The sequence below is a fragment of the Oxyura jamaicensis genome, chromosome 1 (assembly GCF_011077185.1).
Source record: "Oxyura jamaicensis isolate SHBP4307 breed ruddy duck chromosome 1, BPBGC_Ojam_1.0, whole genome shotgun sequence".
Lineage (NCBI taxonomy): Eukaryota > Metazoa > Chordata > Aves > Anseriformes > Anatidae > Oxyura > Oxyura jamaicensis.
Genome location: NC_048893.1, coordinates 89,275,730 through 89,297,216, shown reverse-complemented (window position 1 = coordinate 89,297,216; position 21,487 = coordinate 89,275,730). Strand labels below are relative to the sequence as shown.

Below are 21,487 nucleotides of genomic sequence, written 5' to 3'. Positions count from 1 at the left end.
GCTAGTGGCTGGCAACACAATGGACCTATAACTGCATAAATAATAAAAAGTCCTGTGAAAAATTACAGATCTGAATTAGTAACAGAAATACAAGATACACACTAACCTGCTGTAGAACAAAATAGAGTAAGAAGTTCAATAACTCACCCTTCTCATTTGAAGAGACGAACTTATTTTTAGCCCCTTAAAGCAGAGGTCCATCCCTAAAAATCAGCTAGCAGAGGGCTGGAGATGTCCATGCTGCCACTGGAAAGGTAAGGGGGAAGAACTTCACACAAACTGGACTACTGACCTGCTTACTGAGAAAGACACTTTCTTCCCATGCTCCTGTACACATCAGATGACTTCTAATTTTTGAGGCATACATTTTATTTTTAATCATTACAAATAGTCAGAAAAATATCCACAAGAGAATTTTATCAAATATATGTGTTTTTGGCTGTAATGCTGAAGAACTCTCAAAATTATCAGGTGCTTCTCACAGAAAGTGAACACAGAAATAACTGTCTCTCTGCAAATGCTGTCTTATGAGTAACACTGATTCAAACAGAGCCAAAGGAATATTTCTAAGTATACGGGATAACTCCTTTCATTTCAGCAGTAATACCATGGTGGATAAGGCTTTCCAGAAAGATGCTGTAACGAACTAGTCCCATTCCTCACTAAGGTAATAAAAAATTGAGTTCACAGGGATATGCAAGGAAACTATGGTGAATTCACTTATAGGCATAGAATCCCTCACACATTAAAATATGTGTGTTAACATTCCTGCAAGAGCTCTGATTTGAAGCTTTAAAGAAGGAGCTTTAGATGTTTCAAGACTTAAAGTGCAGGACGTATATTTTTGTTCCTAACTGAACGTATTGGAAATGAATCCTCAAGATGTCTTTATATATATATATATAAATAAAATAAAACAAATAACTCCCTCCTCCCCCAAAGAAAGAAAAAACAGCAACAACAACAACCAAAACCAAAAACAACAACAACAAAAACACTTCAACTAACAAAGTAATTTCCACATGTTTTGCAGAAAACATCACTGAGACACACTGCTCAATCCTGGACATTCTTTCCCAACCATGACATGGAATATCACTTGCTAAGTATGCTAACAAACCCAGTTGATTTAGCAGCAGGCTGTGGCTGCACAGATGGGTGCTTCTTGCTCTCATCTGGCACAAAGCTAGTAGGCCTTTTGCTTGGCTTGGCCTTCCACTTGTGCCAAGATGCATACCACAGTCGACAGAGTCAAATTCACAAATATGGTATGTTGAGCCATCAGAGCCCCTTTAAAACTAAAGAAGCACAGCTCCTCAAAACCTGGCATTAAAGACCATCAAAAATCCAGTGTTTATGCAGCCTACCTGGCTTGTCCCTCCCCTGCACAAATGCAAAGTTATTGTACAAGAGGCACTGTGTAGTCCCAAAACATCAGGTTTCATGGAAAAATCCCTTTAATATAAATATATATAATAAATATAAGGCAAGGTATTACAGATGGGCAAGAAATAATCTCTATAATGCTAATCGACATGTGGGCTCTATAGGACTGGTGGGTCTGGGTCTATAACTGTGGAGCAGCCAAACTGGCTGGAACTTGAGATCCCAGCACCAGGAACTGCTGTGAAATTTTCCAAAAAATGCAAGCATCCTAGGGTGCTGCCTGGGAGGTCAGTGCTGTTGAGAAACCAGAGACGTCTGAGAGGGGAAGCTACCACATGCTTAGATAAAACCATCTTCCTTCCTGAATTCCAGCCAAGACTTTTATCAGGTTCCTGTTTCTCACATTGCTCTCATACAAACCCAAACTCTGATGGTTAGGATTTCTACTCTCAGAGTCCAAGAAAAGTAGTAAGGGAAATGAGACATTTTGAGTCAGTATTTGCAGAAAGCAAGAGAGAACTTTGCTCCACGTTCAACAATAATCCACAGAAAAAAAAAAATAAAAAATCAGAGAAACTAAGAAGCCAAGGTAGGCAATTTAAAGACTCAAAATGTTAAGACATCCATTGTAACATCTCTCTCATATGAAGAAATGAAAATGTCAAACAACATACAGCTGCTCAGTGGTGACAGCTTTTGTTGTTTCTATTTGCTATCTACAGATTCGAGGTTTTTAAAAGGGTGTTTAATTGCTGCTGATTTTTGCTAATTAAACATTGCTCCGAGAAAAATAGCAGCTCTTGGAAAAACACCTTTTTTTTTTTTTTGGTGGAAACCTCTATCTGTTTCAGTGACACTTCTGTCAGGAAGGTTCTCTACAGACCCAAAGCAAACTCTGTAGTAAAATTAAACAAACAAAGAAACAAACAAGCCACCCCAACCCCAAACAAGAAGAGAGAGACTTCAGAACAGTCACTGGTTAGGTCATTCTCCTTAACTCAGACCATGGACTTGCCTCTTCTTCAGTATGGCACCCTGAGCCACCGGGAACTCCCTTACACTTTGCTTTCTATCTTTAATTCCACTTTCCAGCTAATGTGGTAGCCTCCTTCTTATCCTTTGACAGAACCATATTATTCTCTAACCAACCTCCAGTCCATGGATATTCAACTGTGCCAATGCCTAAGTCCATTGAAACTGGAGATAAATTCAAAAGAACAAAGCTGAAAAAATGTATATTCAAAAGAACAAAGCTTACTAAAAAACGTAAGAAAAAGCAGCAAAGAAGCCATGAATTGTGCAGTTAATTCATGCTAAACCATCTATTCATATGTATATACATTGACTTCAGTGTTGTCTAATGCACCTTTCCTTTTTTTGTGAACCCCTTACTTACATGAAATGGATAGTTAGTTTTGTAGGACCTGACTCAAAGCCCTGAGTTTTCTATACAGTTTGGGAAGATCAACTGTTAGGATGCAGAAACATATTTACTTTCCTTTTAAAAAGAAAGCCCACATGACAAAAGATAATTAAAATAACTTCCACAGTCAGGATACTGTTAAGATGTTTGAATAGCATTTGTACTGAACTGCTAGGTTTCTAGCAGTGTAAATTCATACACAGCATGCAGAGAAAAAAAAATAGCATTAGCAATATCAGGAAAACCTTTTGAAATCTGCCTTGCTCCTATGATTATAGAATTATCTTCTGTGGGAAAAGAGAAGGAAGAAATATTCAATGATATTTGATGCCAAAAAAAAAGTGGTCCGTAAACTCTTTGCAGAGAATGCCAGTGATGTTCAGTTTAGTGCCAATTAAGGTCCTTTTTGTATGCAGCATACTAGAGACTGAAAGAGCACATCTCTTTCACATAGGTTACAAACAACCATCACTAATGACATTTGGTTCCCTCCCACCTGTTCTAGTTTCTAAACATGACCCACTGATGAAAGACTGGCCTCCAGCAGCAATTCTCTGAACCATGTCAATCCTTCACAGCCTTTGATTTATATTCAGGTTGTGAACATGTGATTTTTTTTTGTTAGCCTTTGATTTTCATCTTTTGTTTTGTGCATTAATCCCCATAATAAAACTGTCGTTGCAATAGGTACCGTAGGAATCAGTAATATTAATAAATAGTAGGTATAATACCTAAATACTCTCACTCATCAGGATGAGTAGGTTCCTGAATTTGTGCTATGTGGAACAGCTGACAGTAGAAATAGTTATAATAGATCACTTTGACAACTTTAGATTTACATAATGGATTCATCCACTTTGTAGATTGGGTTTGTGTAAATTCTCTCTGCATGCAAAAATGCCTATTACCTTAATAATATTTGCTTTGAATGGTAGATGCTGCTACATAAAGTATACGCTTGCACAGGCTATAGCTTTAAGTATATATTTTTAAAAGACATATATGTTTGTATGTTATGTGAACTCTAAGTATATATACATGCACCCACTAGATATGTGCACTGTTATAATCTTATAAAATATTTACTTTAAATTCATACAAACTCACCTTTTTTGGTTTTGTTTGGTTGGTTTTGGTTATTCTCAGCCCTTTTTCAGATTTAGAAAACATTTGTAGTAGCAAACAAACATGCTGCAGAACTATGGAACTTTTTTAGACTGTTCACAACAGGTCACAGAAGTATTTATTACAAAAAATCTAGGATTAGCTCGTTCTAGTTCCAGTCCTATTCCATGGATATAAAGAGCAAAAGCAGAAGAGGAGTCTGAAGTTTCACGTAGCAAACACGAGATAATCCCCTCCACAACCACATACATTTGTGAAGATGGACATGCTGCTGCCTTTTGATGTTTTCACATCTGGGAGGATGTGAGGGCAAGTCTGGAGAATCCAAGGCTGTATAGATTTGAAGTAGCGATAAGATTTTCAGGAAAACTTAAAGCTACTAAGAGTACAGATATGAATAGCATATAATTTTGGAGAAGGGGCTCACAGATCATCCTAGCAGGACAAACAACTCTGAAGCCCAACAGAAAATTCCACTAGTATGAGATCTAAAGGAATATTTCTGCTTTGACTCCAGCCAAGTGAATCCCAGCCCAGGGACAGCCTTGCCAGGTGCTCCCTATTAAGACTGGATACCTGCAGTCACCAGTCAGTGCTCTTCACCCTTGCAGGATGGGCAGCTCTGGGACAAGCCCACCAAGACAATTCTCCCAGGTCCAGGACCCTGGGATTTCAGCATGCAGCTGCAGAACAGTACAGTAAGCCTTTTAGATCACCTCTCGCATTTTCCTATAAATAGCTTAGTTGATTTTTTATTTTTTTATTTTTTTGGTCTGATTTGCTACAGTTACAGGACCTGAGGAATGTTATTGTATGCTCTGGAAAAACAAACATCTGTGTCCTCTGACTGGAGGAAAAACAACAACACAAACAGCAACAACAGAACAAAACACAATTTTCAGTCCATGAGAAGTTCTAGAAAGTGAATTTTCCAACCAACTGGAAATGCTACTTTTTGGCCAAGTATGATATTACATTATTTATTACACGTGAAGATCCCTAAGGAATTCAAGTAATTTCTCTATGTCTAGTACTACCTTACACAGCTATTTTTGACAACATGAATGTATTTTTTTCCTTGGAAAATTGAAGACTTTATAAGACTACAGGGCCATCTAAGCACCTGAATATCTTTCCTCTGTTTTTCCCATTGGTACTTCAAAAGGTGAAAAAATGCTACTGTTCATAGTTACCATGTTAAGAGCAAATTGCACAAAACAAAACAGGAAGGTTGTTGCAGAGCAAGCAACTGAGGATGAGCAGTTTTGGAGTCAAATTCTTCAGATGAAAACATTTAAACTGTCTACATTGCATTACCTTAAGCATTACACAGAATTATGAGTATGAGATCATGTATGGGCTGTTGTTGCTTTGTACAGTTTGAGGAGTGTGATTAATCTGCAAATTAACAGGGGTACTTTAAGATAATTAGAGCCTCAGATAACCCTTAGTTTGAATATATTAGCACTTCTTTTTTTTTTTTACACAAAGTTGAATATATTGCCATCACAGAACTAAATTGTAAGCAATGTCTGCCAGCAATGAGTGTAGATAATAGCTCTAAACTGTTGCTGTAATTTATTTCATTTTATAAAGTTTGTAAATAAAATCAAGCCTGCAATTAGCCATTTAGTCAGTCACTAATATTAGAAAAAAAAACAAACAAACAAACAAAAAACAGTATAGAAGATAATAAAGGTTTATATATGTTCCCAGCTGACAATGTAAATGTTCCAGACCCATTAACACAAGTTGTTTCTCCTTGTCACATGGCTAGTCAAACTTCAGTTGCACAAGTACTGTATGTAAGTACACAAGTACTTACATATAGAAATACACATACATAGTCAGGAACTAATTATAATTTCATATTTTTCTTAAGCAGATATCGGTTGTAATTGTACTTAAATGTATGCAGGCAGCTTCCTATTTAAAGTGATCCTGATTCTACTTGATTCTGCTTTGGTGGTATTCATGACATAAATGCTCCTTAATTACCCTTTCAAGGTGATTCTATGGGGTTGCACTGCTGTAAATGAGAAATTAAGTATGGTTAAAAAAAATAAAATCCAAATGCACAACAAACTAGGCAACACGTTTTCTGATCTCTCAAAAATCCTAGGAAATGGTTGCACTGCTAACTGACAAGCATTAGAGAGTGAACTTGATCAACCAGCAAGCTCTTTCTTTGTACATTCTGCCATTTGTTCTAATTGAGATGTGCATTTTTCATGCCTTGTGCTACCCAGTAATTGTGCACTGTCAAAATACCTACCTGTTGGCATATTTCCCCAAAAGAGAGGTAGTGTTTGGTCTTTTCCATTTCACCAACACAGATATTAGAGTAGTAAAAACCTGTTGAAATCAGAAGACCATGCCACCTTTTAACTTCCAGAAGCACATCCCATTTGCTTTATGATGAAGGCTTTTTGAGCATCAAGGAGGCCCATTAAATGACTCATTGTTTCAAGCTCTTTGTAGAACTTAGGAATTCCTGTAAAACTGATGATTTTTATCATCTTTGCTCTTTCACTTACAGTTAAAGAAAAGCAGGACTGAAAAAGGGCTTGTGCTTTATTGAATTGACTTGTGTAGGAAACAACTGACTTGGTCACTTTTTTTTTTTTTTTTTTTTTTTTTTTCAACCTACAAAGCATGGTTCTTGGAAAAGGTGGGAAAAGTAACTACAGCAACTAATAAGACTTGAGCTCTCAGAAGGTAAGAGAGGATGATCCTCCACTGTGCTAAAATTTCAAATTGCTTTAAAGAATAAGAACAAAACGGGAAAAGAAAAGGTCTTGGTGGCATGGGGGAAATCAAGTCATGAGCTGTAAAGTAATCAAACCACTTAAGTCAGAAGTAAGCGATGAGGATGTTTTAGGGAAGTGATATTGCTGAATCCCATCTTCTATTCTAGACCTTAAGCTTTTATATTCAGATTACGGCTCACAGCAAGCTGTCTTGGCTCCTGGGCTTTCCCTTTGTCTCTGCTATGATTATTACGACAGATATTCCTTCCAGCCGTTCCTACTCTCTGCTGTGCTGTCTCGCTCATGCACTTGCTGTTTCTCTTTCTGCCTCTCATTATTTGCTCAGGCTTTCAAGCCCCCTGTGACAGCATTCATGGAACAAAAGGTTGGCATTACATTTATCCCTATTTATCCTCTTTTGATGTTGAATTGAATTTTGTTCTGCTAGCATGAAAAAAGCTAGATTTGTCATCACCATCATCATCTCTATGTTACTCATATCACCCTGAACACAACTCTAATTTCCTAAATTTATCAAAATCTTTTACAGACAAAAACTTTTCACCAAACCTTTCCTCTATTATTATTATTATTTTTTATTTTTTTTTGAGGGGGGTAGGGAGGCAAATGCAGATATGTTTGTATTCAAAATGCCTATAGGCATTTTTCTCTTGTACCTTGAGAGCACCCTAGGAGGTACACAGTGCACAATTATCCAGCTGTGTATACAGGTAAGGAAGAAAAGTAGTTCACATAATAGAACTAAATTGTCATCATGCTTTGTTTCTTTTCTTAGTTTTCATAGACATTCTAAAAAATCTATAGGTAGGAATTATTCTCACTTAAAATCAAATTGTTCAGAAAAAAAAATCATCAAAAGACTTGAAGAGGGATCAGGTTATACAATACTTCTGCCAGTCCATCTCTGCATTAACTCTTACTCCCGACGCCATTAACCACTACTATATTTTAGGTGGTTGAGCTGCACGGTCTCCACAGATTGGCACTAGATGAGAATTATGTATTGCAAAGATATTGTGAATGCAACAGAACTAGATTGTTCTTGACTTACTATGAATTTGATTCAGTAACAAGAAACTCTGAAATCTTCCAGAGAGCTTTGCTGGCAGGATACATTTATCCTTACTTGTTGTTTCCAATGAGAAAAAAAGCCACTGTCTCTCAAAATAGTCCAGTTCCATCACTGCTGTCCATATTATACCATCTTAAAAGTATGCATTTGCAAAACTTTAACAAAATGATAGTTAATTATGACTCACCACAAATCTGGAGCAATAAAACAATGCTTACCCTTTTTTGTAGAGAAATATAGAGAGACTATGCTAAAGTAGTTGCCCAGAATCATCACTGGTAAGAATCGAATACTCTGTGAGATTTATGACACTGACTATCACACATAGTCACAGAAGTTGAGAATTTACCAGGCTCACAGAGAAATTATGCAATGGCATCATTAGAACTTCTGTCACTAAAGTGACAAGCAGAAGGACTATTTCCTTTCAGTGGCAATTCTTACATTGGATTTGGAGTAACTACAATTTTTCTAATTCAACTAGCAAATCCAGCTGGACCATAAAGCAGCTCACAGTGAGCCATGAAAACTGTCCCAAGGAGTTCACGGAGAAAAGAAGCTACACTAAACTCTACGCTAAATTACGTGTCACTAAAATTCCACAAATGGTCTTCATCATTTGGCCTTTCCATCAACACAGTAATGGCAGAAGGTCCAGAATATGCAATGTTAAGGTGGCAACTGTTAATTCCATTCTCATAAAATTATATCTTTACTGTAGAAAAAGAGCTCTCTCCACTAGGAGGGCACTACCTACCAGGTACTCAAAGTTTACATTCAGAGATGTCCTCACCAATACATTCTGTGTGCTCTATTTCCCTTTTTCTCACTAGTGAAAAATGAGAGCCCAGCACATGCTGTTTGCCAGCATTCAGCAACTTTTCAAAAACAAGCTTCAGCCTTGGATATGTCAAAAAGACAATGCTAATAGCACAGGATCAATGACTTCCTCGTGACTCAGGAAAGAGGTCAAATCTATACACTCTTTGACCTTTCTGCAAATTTTGACACAGCCACTGATTGCTGATGATCCACTATCAGACTTTGCTAGTACAGGCAATGCTCCGATCAGTTCAATTATGTATCCCAAATAGGATCTTAGATGTAGAGAGCAGTTATCCATAGATCAATGCAGTAACCCTCCCATGATTTCACTTGTTAAAAGTGATCTCCTGAGGAAATACTAAAAGAACCCTTACATTGCATGCTGCACCCCTTCTTGCTAAAGGGAAAGGTATTTGAATAACAAAGTTTTGAGGAAAGTTTGGGTTAAGCCCTATATTTTGCTCTTGTTAAGAATAAAGGAAAGGATTTTTCTATCATTGCAGAAGTGTGTTTTCAAATTAGAGCAGTTACAGGGTTGCTGTGTAGAGATCAGAGTAGAGATTCAACATGCTCACAGTGCGTTATGAGACATCATTAGCAACAAACTAGGTCTCTCTAATATCTTAGAAATTATGGAGCTGCAGTAAACAAGCTGCCTCTGAAAAAGAGCTGAAAGTTTCAGGATCTTACTCGGTTTTAAGTACCACTAGACATGTGGCAGTGAGGATTTCTCTCATTCTTTGATCAAAGGAGAAAAAAATGTAGTGTGGTTAACTGGGTTGGTTTGTACTTTATCCGATTTCCTACTTCAACTTTATACAATATGCTTCTATGAATCCTTGGCAAATTGAAAATCCAGTCTCGGAGCAAAGCAACAAGCTTATTCAACACACAAAGAAACAGTTTACAAAATGGAACACCTTCTTCTCAGCTTCTACTAAATGGTATCCCCACCATATATCCTACCGAAAATCCTCAGATTCTGCCCAAATCTCATCCTTCTCTAAATCTGTAAGCCAGCCTCATTTCATGCCCTAAAGATCTACACATTCAGATGAACATAATAAATCAGCAGAATTTGAATTACCTGTGCTTGTTTCACAAATGTACTGAAGGCAATGTATTGTCTCATACCAGCAAAGAAATTAAATGACAAGAATCTGCTCCTTATATTCAACTGCCTACTTTGGCTCCAATCTGGCAGCATCCATGTGTTTTATTCGATAGAATCCCTCACTTCTGTGGACATAGAAGTGTTTTTGTTGGATTGCAACTTCAAAATATTAGGAAACAGCTACAATTATTCATAGATTCAGAAGATACGGCTGAACATGAGTTTCATGTTTTATGCAAGCCTGAATTATATACAGCCAAAGTGAGTTGTTCATTTTAGAGACTCACAAAGTCCAATTTAAAAATTATATCATAATTTTTGAATTACCAAAAAAAAGTGAAACCATAACACCTGTAATTTATTGCATAGCTAAACCTATTAAATGTGTAGTACAGTTAAATTGGGGAAGAATAAAAGAGCCTTTGAACTAGAAAGCTTGTTATAAAAAACAGGTCTCAGTTCAGAGCAGACTTCTACACTCTAGCCATAAAGCTTTAAAAATGGCACTCATAAAGAGAAATAACATCACACCAGTATCTCTTTCAGGCATCCTCACAGCTGCTGTCATTATATCTAACCTCTTAAGATATAGCAGGGTCAGTAGCATCTAACCTCTTGTGCAATAGTCATCAGCATATAAGAACCTAACAAAGGTAAAAGGCATTGAAACCATTTGCATTAAATTGCAAAGGTTATTTACTAAGTTGATTTTTTTTTTCTTTCTAGTAGTATGTATGTTTCATGACAGTGCTCTGAAACCTCAGCTTTGGACTGCAACCTTTTTGTCATAAAGGAACAAGCAATGGTGCGGTGGTATTATTGAACTTCAGGCACCACTATCTGGAGACAATCCTAAGAAAACAGCCCATCATTACACAGCAAGTAGGAAATCACCTTCTGAGAGGTACTAATCCAATCAAAGCTTTTGGAAGTATACTAAACTTTATTCAAGTGAATTAGGAAAGTGTATGGCTAAAATGGTGAAAGTTCTTAAATATTTGACAGGTAGGCATTGTATGAGCTAAGAAACTACTTTTTTTTTTTTTTTTTTTTTAATCATAATCAAGAGACCTTGGAAAAGGAAAAGAAAAAAAAAAAAAAAAAAGAAAGAAAAGACAGACAAGTAGAGGCAATAGCTGTGACTAGTTAGACTACCAAACACTATCTACAACACTTCATGTTATATAAATACCTTATTACATCAGCATAAACAATGCAAAATTTAGAGCTGTTAACTTGTTAAACCTATCCACTGCAAAATAAGATATGTAAATACAAGGAGAATACAATTTAGTAAAGCCTTACAAAATGCTCAGTTCAGAAGGGTATGAAGAACAGAAAGAACTTTGTTCTTGGGACTGGAGTTTACATTTTGCTTCTTAAAACTACACATAATATTATTTTTAAGTTAAGACAAAGAAAATAGTATTTTCTTTTCCTGTAAGAACAAGTATAACCCAGGCTCAGAGAGTTCCACAATTCCAGTCTGTCGGCAGATAATTCAAAACATGTACCTCAGCAGACAGTGGTTTCTGGCCACCTGCCTTGTATCAGAGATGTTTCTGGTACTTCTGGTGCACTGTGTAATTTTATAAGTCAACGAAACATAAGATGAATTAAACTGAGGTTGGGAAACAAAAATGCTAAAAGAGAGACAGACATTCCTGGGGACAGGACAGATGCTATGCATTTCGTTAAGGGACACCTGATGAGAAACTGAGGCAAATGCAACCAGGCAATTGCAGTAGGGGGAAGACAAAGGAACTTGAGATATTATTGCTGACTGTTGCAACTCTTTCTCTACTGTCTTTTTGACCTCATTCTGGAAGAAAAAATAAATAAATAAAAAATCCTGCTCCATGCTGATAGAGTAAATGCCCAAACCAACAAGTCTGAAATTATATGCTTCACAGTCCCCTAGATCATTCTAAAGCTAATTAAAAATAATATACACTCTCTTTACAGTATAACACTTAAAACATGTTCCCAAAAGCCAGTCAAGGTCTTTGGTGCTGAAAGAACAGCAGTGAAAGAGCCACAGGATGGACTACTTCTAACTTAGATGCTCCGTTACTTACCTGCTATAAAAGGAAAAAGGGAGGATAGCTGCCCTTGCAGATTAGACAACTGGCAGAAGCACCATGCCTGGGATAAATGGGTGCCAAGCAGCTGTGAGAGGTATTATCTTCTCACAAGCTCTGAGAACATTCGTGTGCTCTTGGCCTATACCTATATGAGTCACGATTTGCCTCTGGGCCAATAAATGCCCCAAATGTTCTTCATGAATATTTACTGACACAGAGTTAAGTATTTATGGCCCAGTATATTCTTGTATAGCAGTCTTTCCATGCTTACTCCCCTCTCCTTCGTTATCAGTGCTCCAATCAAGGTGAGGTGAAGATTAGTAAAAATGATAGGCAGTCTATTTTCATATTTGTAGGATTTGTATGATATACTATCATAATATTAAGGTATATTTCACAGAACATACCACCATACTATACCATATGCACAAGGATATATTTCACAGAACATATATATATGCACAATGATGTATTATTGTTCCAACACAATGGACCTACACAGGTTGACAGAACAGGCTAGATTAGGACAGGGTTTCACAGTCATTCCACATGAGAAGAGGCTGCTTCGGGATTTCATTTAGAAGATAACTAATAAAAAAGTTAGTTGATATATCCTTTATAACGTAAAATTTTAGAATCGTTCCTCACCTCTGTGGAAAATTTCTGAGGCTCCACAGATCCTGCATGGCTATAAAGCTTGTGCTCTTGCATGTGCTAAATCCAGAGAGTTTTCTTCCAAGCAGTGCGCATAACTGTACAGGCATGAAGCACAACCTCACATTTAAATTGACAAATGTACATTAACTTGGGTATGATGTCCAACATAGCTAACAGAGCAACCACAACCATTGCCCTCTATTTTCTTTATGGAAAAGCTTGATAAGTTTATGATTTCCAGTATTCTACACACCGTTTTCCAGGTTTGCCAAAAGGTGGGTTTTTTCCTTCCAACTGTGAACTTCCATCTACATGCACACACCCAGCAAAACCCAGAAACAAAGGAAAAGAGTCCTCCCTCCTCAGTTACCTGAGGATACTATTAATGCACATGTAAGAACGAAACATGCAGCTTTACAGCACCTTAGTAGCCCCTTTACAGCACCATAGTAACAGACACAACCACCACCTTTTCTTAGACCATGAAATGCCTTCTAAAGTAGTCTCTGAGCACAGACATCTTTGCAGTACTGAATAACCGGAACTTTCTGCATGCTTGCTATTCAAGAAGTATGTATTTCAGTGCTTTGATCCCACTTCTAGAAGACAGGAGGAACATTTTTGATCAGAATTTTACAAAAGAATGTGTATGATGTTATCTTCTAGCTCAGATAAGAGATCCGTATTTCCATTATACATTTTATTACAGAATAAGAGCTCACTAGGAAACAGTTATTGGAGAATATGAAAAGAATAAACAAAACAAACAAACAGAAAAACAATGAAGAACAGTTACCTAACTGGACCAAGCTGAGGATTTTAAGAAATTTAATGCTGTGCTATACAGCATGAGACACAGCAAAGGTGGCATCAAAAACCTGGTGAAGTTCTTCACTGTCCAATTGAGACTGATGTATGACAGAAATACAGAAACAGTTCTGGATGCCAGATTTGGGGGTATAAACACAATTCTGTTCTCTTAGTTCTACAGCTGGATGGAGAGAAGAAAAAAAAAAAAAAAAAAAAGAGACACTTTTCCTTCATCCGTAAAATAGTCTTTATCTAAATGTATCTTAAAATGCATGTGCAGGTATTAACACTGACATTTAATGTCTGCAAACACACAAGGAGCTATTTTCTAGCTCTTGAGGCCTGCTGAACTTCAGGATCAGAAACATCTTCATTTCAGAAGCACTCCCACTTACACATTTCCTTTTTTCATATTTATATTTCTCAAAAAAAGGGGGTGGGGAACCAACAAACAACTACAAATGCCCAGCATCAGTCACTCTTTTAAAAATACACATGAAGCCTGCAAAAGCCATAAAATTATCCAGCTTCAGTCAAGTAAGTGAAGCAACTTTTTAATATTACTGTAGATCTGGATCACGCTCTTGAAAAACACACATACACACACACACAAACAAACCGCAAACACCCACAACCAAAAAACGAACCAATAAAAAACAACACAAACTGTTTATGAAATACAAGTATTAAATCCTATCCTGATGTCTTCCACCAAGGGATTAATTATCATAATCTGTGTGCTAAGTGATGTGCAAAATATGAGGAGAGACATGCTCCCTGCTCTAGACATTGTTCCTTAATATCTTATCAGACTGCTTTAATACTCGAAAAAGTGTCATCAGTAATTTGCTTCTCTTCATCTGTTTTCAGGTTGAAAAACGTCTCCTTCGCAAATACACTAATTTAGGTGCATTTCCTTTGTAAGTAATGCTAATCACCTACACCAGCTCTACCCACAGTTATTAATCTTTGAAATACTAGAGTTTTCTGGAGCTAAAAGTCTGGGAAAGGAAAAGTGTATTTTGCTTGTTTAACATTTATTCCCATCATACATCTTCTACCAATGCCATATCAAAAGACAAAACTCTTTTATAATTATTATTTCAGTCTAAATCCAGTTCATTTCATTTTTTGTAGACTTTCCTGCAGAATACCCTCAACTCTCATGAAATCAGCTGACATTGTTGGTTTAGCTAAACTTCTTCATACTAAAAACCATGTGTTCTCCTCTCCTCTCCTCTCCTCTCCTCTCCTCTCCTCTCCTCTCCTCTCCTCTCCTCTGTGTTACCTGCTTTTGTTTTTCCTAACCTTTCCACAGAGCCTTACACACTGATCAAAGCATATAAACAGTGCCTGGAATGAGATTTTACCTTAGGAAAGGCAAACTTTAGATAGGAATTTGCAACTTGTTCTTGCACAACCGTCTAAAGGAGACCTCCAGTAATCATGACAGCAAACTAATTCTGCTGAGGTTGCAAGGCTGCTTTAACAGAGTTTATCACTCAAATTAACCAAGAGAGAAAACATGAGTGGAAATCAGCAGCTTACTTTCCTTACCTTCTCTGCCAACCTACCATCTGCACCCAGTCCTTTGTATTTCTGCTTATAACGGACCAAGAGGACAAGCAACAGTTTGTAAAATACCAGGAACTATAATGACCCTTGTGTCAAATTGGGAAAACAGTCCAAATCTCTCCATTTACACCAGTTTCTACCTACACAAATCCCCTCTTTATCCTGGATTTTGGGACAAGGACAGCAGTTACAGTTGCAACAATGTTTGCTAGTTTCATCTCTTATTGTCATTAAAATTGTAATCATTTCAAAGGCTCTAGCAAGCTGTGATTGATGCCTTTGCCTTTAGATTACATATACACATAAATAAACAGAGAGAGTATAGAAGATGGAGTAGAAGCCAAATCTTGCTTGCTACTACATGAACATTAAAAGTCTTTTTTCTTTTTCAATTGATAAAAATCTGAAGTGAGAAAACACTACTGAAAAAATAAAAGCTAATAGTTCTTAAAATGAACACATTTATCACTCAGCTAGAACATTTCAGGCTGTGATTTAGGAAGGATTTTAGTTTTGTTCTAAATATACTTGGAAGCAATTATGATAACTCTGTAGATTGAAGGTTAGCAGTAAATTGTTAAGATTAGTCCACTTTTAAAATAAGGAGGTTTGTGGTCATGAGAAATTGAAAGCCCTGTGAAGTCCACTTTGTACCTTTAAGCCAGAAGCTGGGAGAAAGAGAAAATCTGCAGTTCATGTGGCAGGGAACTTGCTGGTATACAGCAGGAAAGAAATGCGCAAAACAGTGGGCGATTACATGGAAACAGAAAGGAGCATAGGAATCTGAAAAGTTGAAAGAACACCCAAGACCTGCACATTACCAAGGGTCAATTTCGCTGTCTTATGGCTCTGTACCAAATTACCAACTCAGCAGCAAATTTGACCCCAACAATATGCAACTTGGCACAGCTATAATGTATCAAGCATAAAAACATCAGCAAGAGTACTGTAAGGGCACGGGAAGTGTAGAAAACAAGAAGATAGTGCAGTAGAATTTGAATGGTCTAAGAGAATATAACTATGAGTAACGGGAAGACATTTAAAAAAATGGATCATTGAGGCTGAACAGCAGGGAAGGAAAACAAGATGAATTAGACCACAAGAACTGCATCCAGAAGGAATCCCATCTCCTGAGATGCTTAGAACAAGACTCAATGAAGTAGTAAAAAATATACTGTAGGAAACAATTTTGCAGGTCAGAGAAGGTCTTTTCTGTCCCTAATGCTGATCATTACATAGCACTTCAGGGAAACAGGTAGGAAAGAAAGAAAGAAAGAAGGGGTAAAAAAACAAAGACTGGCTAGAAGCAAGATCCTATTCATACAGGTGAGAAAGGGTAGGAGCTTTCCAGCAAATGTAAGAGTTGAGAAGATGTTCTCAAGACAAACATTTTATGCAGACAAAAAGCAGTGGGTTGGGAAAGACATTAAAAAAAAAAAAAAAAAGTGTCAAGATGGAAAAAAATGTATAATTGGGCACAGGTCATGCTGATACAAGAGGAAGTAGAAGCGGACCTCTGCTCACTTACATAAGTACTGTTGAACCTACTGGTTAGTAAAGAACAAAAAGATTTTTATTTTTATTTTTTTTAATGATTGGAGGATGAGAAACCATAGTCTTATGGCAACGGACAGACTTTCAGATTAGACGAGAAGTGCAGATGTCAGAATAGATGAACACAAACAAATAGCTCAGCTGCCTATACCAGGAACTGTGCAAGGGCAGTTCAGCTATGGAGGATGGGCTGTAGGCACCCAAACAAGAAAACCAAAAAGTCACTTGAGGAAAAGCAGAGAGGACTGGTACTACTTACTGCCAACACTAGGGAGAACCATCCAGACGCAGCTGGATGCCAAAACAGACATCCTGAAAACATCCAACACAATGGAGTCACTGGAAAACACAGATAAGCTCAAATTTGTTCTGCCAGGTTGCAAACTGATAAGGCCTCAAGAACCCATGCTCTTTCAATAGGGCTGTGTGGGTCCCAAGAAACTGTTGACTGGACTCACCAGGGACAGAGACAAGAAAAACAGGACTCCAAGTATTGACCTAGGATTAATAGTTAGTTCACAGCTACGTTAGAGGCATTGTTTGACAAAGCTGGAAAACAGCATTTGCTGGCATAGTCACAGAGCATTACTTTGTTTGATATGAAAACGTCAGTGAACATCTCCTTCAGTTTTTCTTTCTTTCCTATTCTAAAGCTATGTTTATTCCACACAAACCTAGCGCTATCTCAGTTTAACTCATAGAATTACTCATATCTGTGAAGCTGAATAAAAAATAAGGTAGTGCAAAATGTTACAAAACACAAAACCCGTGTAGGACATTTAGGATTGATTTTCACAAAAGAAAACAGACATCAAAGTTAAAAGGCCTTGTTGTAGGTTCGTTGGTTTTAACCATGCATAATAAACAGGATGAGAAATCTTTAAATGCTTCAGTAAAAGTTACCATGAACTACTTCACAGGCTTCTTTCAGTGGAAGGAACGAAATAATTACAAGTCATCTGACAGTAACCTGAGACCTTAAATTCCAAAGTGCTACAAAGTGCATTGCCTGCTACGTCTGTGTACAGTGGAAGTGGTAAGCTCTAAATGGAGATGTTGGAGTTATCAGATGCCCAGATGTATGAGTGTTATGTATATAAAATAAACACACAATACCATCAATTATACAATCAGAATTACCTCCCTCTTCTCAACAAGGCCACTGGATATCTGAATTTCTAACACCATAGACTAGCCACTGAATCTGAAAAATCTGAAACAAGGACAAGAGTCCAGTCATTTCTTTTTGCATCTTTCATAAAACAACGCATTAACAACATGATGAGGCTTACTACCCTGTCCAAAACTTTCACAATGATATCAATATCCCCAAAATCAAGATTCCCAACTTCTCCACTGCGTCTTGTGAGAAAACAGGACCAAATGTGATGATGAAAGGGATGGCAGTTCCTCCCCTTTTCCAGGCTGAAAGGGCAAGCAATGTGAAACTTGGGCAAGGTTTCAATATTAATAGCAAGGTTGAAGTGTGCTAAAGCATACTGGTGGAAAGGTAGTAAGAGTGTGCATAGGAATACCGTCATGGTAGAAATCATACATGGGAGGAAAACAGAAAAAAAAAAAAAAAAAGAGGAAAAAACAAAAGAGTACAAACAAGCTGTCTTGGAAATCAGAAATACATTTAAAAACAACCAACCAAAACCAATCAAACAAACAAACAAAGAAAAACAAATTTTATTTGGGATTAAATCTGCATGATGCAGTTTTATTTGTCATCATGTGGGTCTGCTGGCTGCAGCTCTCTTGCAGGGCTCCCTGTGCTGTAAGGGTATGCACAACTATCAGTCAAAGGTATCCAGAGGAAGTGTATGACTTTGAAGATGCAGAGACAATAGATGGAAACCGAGTAGTATGTAAGATAGAGATCTTCAAAATGGTCAGCAGCAGAGCTATGAGACTGATATATCAGACAATTAACTTGGTGTTTCGAAGACAGATGGTAAGCAAGAGTGTGATCACTAAATGACAGCAGTTATGCAGAATGAGTTTTCCCAGTAGAAACACTGTGGTTACAGGAAAGACTTTGTGAGAAGATAGTACATTTTTCAAATCCTTTATTTGTATCCACTAGTTAACAAAAGTCTCTTAGAAAGGAAATGAAATACCAGGTGGTTATCAGAAAACTTTTCAGCAATTTCACTCCTTTTATCTACTCTTTTTTTTTTTTTTTTCCTCTCTCCAGTTTACCAGAAAAATGAGTAAAAAGAAGCTATAAGAATAGAAAGAGATGGCTGTTTCACCAGGTAAGTTTATACAAGCTTGTTTAAGCCCATTGCTAGTCTCTGCTAGCAGGTACATCTGTGCAATTCCAGAGCAGACGCTCCAGAGGCTCCACACACTGCAGTGAAAGGGAAGCTGCATGTGGCGTTTTGGCTGGGTATCTGTGGAGAGTGCTGGCAGGGAAGCATCCCTGTGGGATCGCCTTGTTGAAATTCCACAACCAAATGAAAAGGATCGTTGGGATACTGATTACAGTACATCAGTTGGAATCACTTCCCCTCTGGATGCTGCTAAATCATCTCTGCCAGAAACTGTTTATTCCCAAGGCTCCCAGAAACATTTCTGAGCAACAAATCCTTTGTCTTTGCAAAGGACTTGATTTGACTGAAGGCATTACCATGTGAGATAACACTCTCTGAAACCTTTTATCCCTTTTTCTAGTCTCCCACCAATCACACCAGCAGAGTACTATACTATATTGAACAATAAACACAGACTTCGTTTATTTTCCAGACTTTGCCAGCAGCATTCTTTTAATACTATTCTGTTTACATAAACATCTGAAGGTTTGCCCATTTCCATAGAAGGGAAAGCGTTTTGAGATGTCTCAAGCTTCTTTTCTGCTCAAGACAGGCATGCCCATGGAACACAATTGTAGAAAAAAAAAAAAAAAAAAAAAAAAGAGAAGGGAAGAGAAGGGAAGAAAAGGGAAGAGAAGGGAAGAGAAGAAGGGGGGGGGGTCATTTGGCAACCCAGTAACAAACACAGGAATCCTATCACCACACTGAGTCAAGCTCTATGCTGATTTTTATCCTTTGCAACTACACTGTCTCCAGCAGTGCGGTGAGACCTTTATTCTAAATGTTTTCATAACTAATAAGAACCTTGGGTTAGCTGAAAATGCTGTATAGTTGTACGGGAAATTCTTGCAGAACTAAAAAAGGCATTCTTTATATAAATGTGGATTTGTTAGACCAGACAGCCAGAGCAGAGAGACATTGTAAAAGGGAAACAAGTAAACGGGTAAGAAGATTAAAGAGGAAAAGGTGAACTAATCAATCAGAAAATCAACAGCTAAAAACAAACAAACAACAACAACAAAAAACACAAACTGATAAGTAGGGTGGAAGCAAGGATCAATGGGTAAAGAAGAATCACGGATACGACAGGAAAAAGAGGCCAAATCTGGGCTCACTGAGCTCTCACCCCTCCAGATTTAGGATGAAAGTTTCCTGGAGTCTCCCCATTCTTCTGTGGCCAGGATGGGTGTAGGGAGAGAAAAAAGGGGAGAAAAATTTATAGGGGAAAAAAAAGAAAATAAATAAATAAATAAATAACCCCACCAACAATGTGAGTTCTTACTCTATTAGAAATAATGTAATGTTCTTATGTTGAGCTAGACAACACAGTTAAGTTGCATGGTTTACTGCTGGTTGCTCATCGTGTGTTCCTTGTTTTCATGTTCAGCTTGAAACGGTTTGCAGAAGTGCTGAGCCCTCACAGCTGCAGCTGGGAATTGTGCTTATACCCAGGGAACTGCTCAATGAGAATCGTGCTTCTATATATAAAGTGTTATAAACATGTTGCCTATGTATAGTGCTAACTAATGCTAAGTATGATAAAAATAAAAATAATTCCTTAGGTGTTCTAAAACATACACTCAGACACTCAAAGTAGATAATTTCATACCCTACTTCCAATACTATCACCTCAGCTCACAGAATTTTTCTGAAAATAAGCATTTTGTTGTAGTGTGAGGATACTGGAATAAGTACTAAACACAATAGCTCTGAGCTGCTCATCCTGTGTCTCCCAGGAGGATTTTAAATAACATGTAACAGGTGAGGTTTAGAGACCTTTAATGAACGATGGGTGGAAAGGAAAGTAGCTAGTCATTAGCCAAGCACTGCCCATCTGGCAAATGAGGTGGAGTTTCACAGACAAAAAGAATCACATTACACTATCCCATCTATCTTGTAACATATTTTACAAATAGGCCTAAATAATATTTAAATTAAACTCTGGTATTTCCTAGGAACAGAGGCTTTGATTCTGCAATTTCAGTTGTTGCCTCCTGCATATTACGGGAAAACTAGCATCTCGCTGCTATAAATTACTGAATCCCATAAAAAGGTTTCAACATTATATACACCTTTTGGGTGAATTTCCAGCTGGAGAGAAAGTAAGGAAAAGCAGAATTAGCACGTCAGTGGTCACTTAATCCACACTCAGCCTCCATGCAAAATGTCACAACTACATTTGCTTGTCCACAGATAAAGTTTAGGTTTTAAAAGCATGGGCTGATTCTGCCCTAATGGGGTGGGTTGGAGGGGAATTATATTGTTTAATTCCTGTGAGTATCTATAGGTCGAAGAATTTATGCTGAAAATGGTATGGTTGGTTTAGCTTCATTAAGCCAGCTACCACCAAAGTCAAAACATACAATGACACACAATTTAAGTGTTAGTTAATAATATCTTGGGGAAGAGGCGAGAGGAAACAGAGAGAAAAAAAAAAGAAGTGCTGATGAGAGAAACATGATGGGATATTTAACATTTAATAAATATTAACAAACACGCACAAAAACAAGTTATACAGTGAGTCCTTTGCTTGCTCAACATATTGCAGTGATTTAAAAAACAGAATGCCTAGACACAGATGAAACATTTGGAGACTACATATGCTATCTAATAGGGTATGTGGCATTATAAATCACTTGTATACACAGAATTAAAAGCTTGCAACTTTAAATGTTGCTGTTGAAAGAGAGTTAATGGTAAACTATGCAGCTTGACTGCCTCCACAGAACTATCCAAACCTGCCTCCTTCTTCCCCCTTAACTATCCTTAACCC

At 37.4% G+C, this 21,487-nt stretch overlaps 1 long non-coding RNA gene across 2 annotated transcripts in view; it reads right to left on the bottom strand.

The window, feature by feature from the left end:
- The window catches only part of LOC118160392, a 153,249-nt gene that overhangs the window by 40,331 nt on the left and 91,431 nt on the right, over positions 1 to 21,487 (bottom strand). The window contains exon 3 of one of the 2 annotated variants that reach the window (XR_004747456.1): positions 148 to 246. The exons of the other annotated variant lie outside the window; for it this stretch is intronic. This is a non-coding gene — a long non-coding RNA (uncharacterized LOC118160392). The remainder of the gene's footprint in view (positions 1 to 147; positions 247 to 21,487) is intronic. 2 annotated transcript variants of the gene reach the window in all.